We start from the raw sequence: 6277 nt of genomic DNA on the forward strand, positions 1-6277 counted from the left end.
CTGATCTTCCCTGCATATTTCAGGGATCTCATTAAATGATTAGGATTTAAATATAATAGCTTTAAAACTCACCAAAAGTTTGTGTGTGTGTTTGTGTGTGTGTGCGCACATGCGCGTGTGTGTCAGGAGCCAATTTTCCAAAGATTATAGCAAGGATCATTGTCCTGGGGATGTTTGCAGAGAGACCCACAACCAAACTGTATTGAGAACTGTTTGTTGGCAGAGCCCACTCCACACCCACTATCTTGAGAGGTATCTGTTAGCTGAACCTGCCCCACATTCCAACTGTGTAGAAAACTGTTTTTGGTTGGAATCACAAAAGGAATGATTCCATTTTCATAGAGAACACTAGGTGTGTCAACTTGTGACCTCCTAACCGACAACTCGTGACCTCCTGACCAAAGATTTGTGACCTTGTGACTGACTCGTGACCAAATGTTGACTCGTGACTATTGCTGCAAGATCCCTTCGTGCCCTCTCTGCCTGTGTTTCCTCAGCCTCCAGTGCCTTGCCTGAAGCTGGCCAACTGGATTCTAGTGCATAGAGTGCAGACGGGGGTTGTAAGGCACAGGGCAGTTGGAGGTCCCATCGTGGAAGACAAGGTCAAGAGGAACTTGCTGGGGGTGCCTTCCTTGATCCCATCTCCTCCTCTGGTTTCTTGGGTCTGTGATGTCACTGTAAGGGACAGCTATCACTGTCCTCGCTGTCCCCATATGCACCCAGCTGGCTCAGGGAGGAGGCCCGGGATGTCTGGGTTACAAGTTTGGCTGTGTTCCTGCTCTTGGGGACACCCATGACAGGCATCTGGAGCTGCTCTGAGCCCCTGTTGGCTTCAGCCAAGCAGTGTGTACACTTAATATAGAAGCTGAAGATAGGCAGGCCCAGGTAGGCCTCGCTAAGGAATGGGCTGAATTCAGCCTTCTACGTCATGGCTTTAATCCTCTCCAAAAAGACTCATGTAGTCAGATAGATAGATTCAAAGATGAAGAAAACCTCTAAATGGTTTACAATGTGTAAAAAATATATGCAGGCTAAAGGTTAATTTTTTCTTATATACAACAAAATGTTTAATGAGCAAATTCTTATTAGCAAATATAAAACTGCCACAGAGAGGAAGAACAAGACAGAGATAATGGGTTGGGGGTCAAGAAAAGGTTAAAGAATCAACTACTTAAGAAACCAGGATGGAGAACTGGAAGGACCAAAAGCCAGAAGACGGGAGCTGTGGTCCGCAAAGGGAGAGGGCAGGGCACTGAGGGCCAGACAAGAAAATTCAAAATAGTTTGGCCATAAAATGTAAACATGCTATGTTCCTACCATGTGGGAAAAGGCCGAGGAAAAAGGTGTCAAGTGATAAGAAGCTGTTTGGGACGGGGCTGTGGGGGTACTACCTGCCTGGCTGTGCACACAGTCCTCATCCCAGCCCCTTCCCTCTGTGTCTGTGTGGGTGCGTGTGTCTATGTGGGCCTGTGTGCACTTGCCCAGTCCCCTTCCTGCCCTAGCCCCCCGAACCCCCCACCCCCATAATTGCTGCCATTCCAGTTGCTGCCTTCTGTCATTCGGCTGTCACTCCTCTGCCCATCCATCATCTTCAGAGGGGAGAAAGGAGGGGGGGAAAGGTGGGGGGAAAGTCCACAGCCAGCCCTCCCCCTACCCTCTCCCAGCCACCTCTACCAGAAGTCCCGGCAGTGGTAAGAGTCAGGGTCACAGTATTTTGTGACCACCACTCTGTTGGCGAACTGGCGGCCAGTTAGGCCCTGCATGGCTTTCTGGCAGTCTAACACAGAGGTGAACTCCACAAAGATCTTTCCACAGCCAGGCACCTCGACGCCGTCCACGGGCCGGGGAATCTCGATGGACTTGACCAGCCCGTATTTGCTGCACTCATCTCGCACGTCCTCCACAATCTCCTTGTACTCCTCATCGTCCAACAGCTCTTCAGGCAGCACCATGTTCATGAGGCAGAGGACCTCAGTCGGGTGACCGCCCATCTGCACCTGAGAGCCCATCAGGCCGGGCACTTGAAGGGTTACAGTTGTCTGATTGATGGTACTCAGCGTGGCATTCTTGGCTCCCACACTCGCCCTCTGGACAAGCAGCTTCTTGTCCCCTAGCTGCATCCCATGCAGCCCCACAATGGCCTGATCTGTGACGTTGATGTCCACGTACTCACAGAAGGCGTAGCCCTTGGAGAGCCCTTGGCACTATCCTTGACCAAGTTGAAGGCCTTCAGAGGCCCAAAGGATGTCAGAAGTTCTTTCACCTGGTCATCATTCAGGTAGTTGGACAAGCCCCCGATGAACAGTTTGTGCGCAGAGTCTGGAACTACACTGGATACAATGCCAGGCACATAAACAGCCGGGATCTCTAAAATGCCAGGCAGTGGCTGACAGTCATGAGGCCTTCGAATCTTCAGTGACTGGCCCTGGAAAATGATGCCATCCAAGGCCATGGACTGGGTCATTTCATCCACTGAGCAGAACTCTAAAAAGGCAAAATTCTTGTCTTGATTGATCTGCACAGCCAAGACTGGGTTGCCAGGGGCCTGAGTCAATCTGCCAAAGCACATCTGGGCATTGAAGAAGTCCATCATAGCTTCCTCAGTGATGCCAGATGGAATGTTGCCCACGTAGAGGCGTCTGGCCTTTCTGGTCATCTGACTCCCAACAACAGGCACGGGCGTTGGGATCAGAGCCAGACCATCAGGAGTCATAGTGGGGAGAAGGGCAGTGGCTGAAATCTGACCCGCAGCTTGCATGGCCTTGTACTGCATTGGGGTGATGTGCTCAAAGTCAGTGGTGGCACGTCCCAGTATTTACGCACCTTCTTCTTCTTCTTCTTCTTCTTCTTCTTCTTCTTCTTCTTCTTCTTCTTCTTCTTCTTCTTCTTCTTCTTCTTCTTCCTCTTCCTCTTCCTCTTCCTCTTCCTCTTCCTCTTCCTCTTCCTCTTCCACTTCCTCCTCTTCTTCTTCTTCTTCTTCTTCTTCTTCTTCTTCTTCTTCTTCTTCTTCTTCTTCTTCTTCTTCTTCTTCTTCTTCTTCCTCTCATGGCGAGGGGGATGAATCAATCCACCATGCTCCTCTTTAGGGCCTCTGGTCAAAGGTTTGCTTCGCCTTCGTCTGTCTCGGGAGGCACTGTGCTCTTGCTGGTTAAGCCGATCTCGGCTCCGGTTCCTGTGCTTCTGGTCCCGGGTTCTAGAATGGATGTGGCTATGCTTCCAATGGTGGTTCTCCTTGTCCCGTTATTGTTTATTCTCGTCGAGCTTCAGCTGGAACTCGTCCAAGTCCAGCATGCTTATGCGTCCACGTAGGGCCCTGTGCAGCTCTTGCCTCACTGTGTGCTGCCTGCCCCTTTTAAAAGAAAGAGAGTAGTTGGGTGTGGCGGTACACACCTTTAATCCCAAAACTTGCAAGGCAGAGGTAGATTGATCTCTGTGACTTTAAGGTGTGCTAGCATGCACCTTTAATCCCAATGCCTGGGAGGCAGAGACAGACTGATCTCTGTGAGTTCAAGTTGTGGTAGCACACACCTTTAATCCTAGCACTGGGGAGGCAGAGACTGGTGGTTCTCTGTGAATTCAAGGACAGCCTGATCTACACAGTTATTCCAGGACAAAGATGTACAGAGAGCCTGTCTCAAAAAGGAAAAGTAAAAATAAGAGAAATAGAGGTTAAAAGAAAGACGCATAAACATGGAAAATACAGAGAATCTTGATACTGTATGCTGTTATGCTCTCTTTGAATTGTTTGAATGCCTAGGAAGGAGCAACAGCTGCTAAAAGACTTTTGTTTATAAATGCTGCCTCCTAACCCAACATAGATACTGTGAAAATATTTGGCTTCAAAACAGATGTCAAAAATTATGTTACTTTGGAGAAGAGATTTTGCTTTTGTTTCCACAGAAAATGAGAGGCTGTGGATTCATTCTGAGTTAAAAAAAAAATCCAGTTTGAGCCGGGTGGTGGTGGCGCAGGCCTTTAATCCCAGCACTCGGGAGACAGAGGCAGGAGGATCTCTGGGAGTTTGAGGCCAGCCTGGTCTAGAAGAGCTAGTTCCAGGACAGGAACCAAAAGCCACGGAAAAACCCTGTCTCGAAAAATCACACACACACAAAAAAAAAAAATCCAGCTTGATCAAGCAAGACCACCTGAAAAATCTCCAGGAGGAAGAGATAGCCCAGATGTCTGAGGTCTACATCCAGAACAGATTAAGACTGCTGCCTGAGATGATCAGGACTCACAGGATATTCCAGTCAGGACTTGACTATAACTCTAAATTTTCTTTAGGTCCCCATTAGATTATCAGCGGCCCCCAATCAGCAGGAAGTAGCCTGAAAAACTACACCCACTTTCCCCAAAAAGATGAACTAAGAATGTTTTCCTTTGATTATATAAAAAGAGGGGGAAGTGGTGTGGGAGAATTTTCTGTATTCTGTCAAACATGTTTTAAATAAACGCTGGTTGGCCAGGCTGAAGGATAGGTTGGTAAACAAGACAGGAGTAGAAGAGGAGAATGCTGGGAAGGAGGAAGCCCTATCCTCACAGGGCAGACCAGACCACCAAAGAAGCAACAGGGGAGCTGCCCAGCTAGAAAAGGTACTGAGTCATTTGGCTAGCATAGATAAGAACAGTGGGTTAATATACGTGATATGAGGGTGATAAAAAGCCTGAGCTAATGGGCCAATCAGTTTATAATCTTATGGAGACCTCTGTGTAATTTTCTTTGGGGCTTGCCGGTTCTGGGGTAAAGGGTGGGATGGAAATCCCCACAGCTGGCCCTCATGTTACAGACACCTGTCATTCTCTTGAGCCTCCTGGTGAGTCCCAATCAAGTGGAAAGCACTGTGTGAAGGCTGGTAAGAAACCCCCTTGTATTGACCAGTGAGCCAAGCTAGTTCTTTGTAGGGGGTGGGGGTGGTGGGGAGTGGGTTGGGGTGCTGCCATCCTGAGGTCATATAGAGGCAGATCACAGTTTATTGGGGCCGCTGTTGCTGTTTGTATTCGGGAGTGTGCAACAATTCGGTTTTTTTCATCCAGATAATGACTGTGATCGACCCGCAGAATGACAACTGGGTTGCTGTTTTTACTATTATGAGAGTTGCCACAAGTGTTTGTGTGCAGGCTTTGAGGGGGCTCAGTTTGTCTTCCTCTCCTCCTCCTTGTTTGCAATACCCACCCCACCATATAACTGCTGTTATATGGAAGTATTCTGGGTACATTGATTTGAATAAATATTTGTTGAGTGCTTATTGCATGTTAGGTATCGTCCAAAGGCCCAGGGTCTGTGGGGAATGAACCAGGTAAAGGTCACTGCCCTCCTGGAATCTCTACCCTTCTCTCTGGGTCAGAAAATGCTAAGGAGAAAGTAACAACAAAGCAGAGGGTATGCCAGGTGGGGACAGACACTAGACCAGAGGCAGATAGAATTTGTTGAGCAAACGGGTAGTGAGTGAGAAAATGTTTGGGGAAATAGTTTTGGGATAGGGTGAGGGTGCCATAACAGATGCAGAAATCCTGGGCCAAGGCCCAGCTCGGTTTACTTCGATGGAACAGCCCATCAGGGAAGACATCTCCAGCGCTTCTCTGAGGAGCCATAGCATGTTGTGAGGGGGCTTCCAGAGCCGAATGCTATGGGACACGCCAACTGTGAAGTCTTTGAAAACCTCCATAGTGCTGCCCCCTCCTCATCCCCGCCGCTGCCACGGCCTCCTAGGGTCCATTTAACCTGCAAGCAGACAGTGTGCTGTTAAGCGCCAGGCTGGAGATGTGAACTGGAGGGAACAGTCAGGCAGAATGGTGAGGGAAGTGAGACATGCCTGTCTCCTCCCCTGGTTCAGCCAGTGTGCCATGGCCCTTGGCCAGGCTTCTGAAGTCCAGTCCGGTTCCTAGTCCGGTTAACTGACTTGCCATATGCCTTCTCCAGCAGGATGCTCCAGAATTCCTGGCGCTGGGCACCATGCATGAACAACAGCTTGTTATTCTTAGTGGGCAGTCGGTCATCCACCACCACATTCATCCACTGCCAGAACTGCCAAAGCTGTGGGTGGCAAGGGGACATTTCTCTGCATACAGGTGAACTTTATCCCCAGAGCGTCTCCTGGTGGCCTTTCCGAGAACATACATTACGATTTTTGTAAAAAAACTGGTGTGTGTGTGGCGGGGGCTGGGGGGTGTTATGTTATTTCTTTCCTACCACCTTCTAAGTTTCAGGGATCAAACTCAGGTCATCAGGTTTGGAATAAGTGCACTGAAGGCACCTTGACCAAGGCCCTTAGAATAC

The 6277-nt window shown here is 49.0% G+C and overlaps 1 pseudogene; it reads right to left on the reverse strand.

The window, feature by feature from the left end:
• Positions 1–1670: 1670 nt before the first annotated feature.
• LOC130869225 (splicing factor U2AF 65 kDa subunit-like) lies at positions 1671–3291 on the reverse strand (annotated as a pseudogene).
• Between the last annotated feature and the right edge of the window lie 2986 nt (positions 3292–6277).

This window comes from Chionomys nivalis, unplaced genomic scaffold (genome assembly GCF_950005125.1).
Source record: "Chionomys nivalis unplaced genomic scaffold, mChiNiv1.1 scaffold_150, whole genome shotgun sequence".
NCBI classification, from domain to species: domain Eukaryota; kingdom Metazoa; phylum Chordata; class Mammalia; order Rodentia; family Cricetidae; genus Chionomys; species Chionomys nivalis.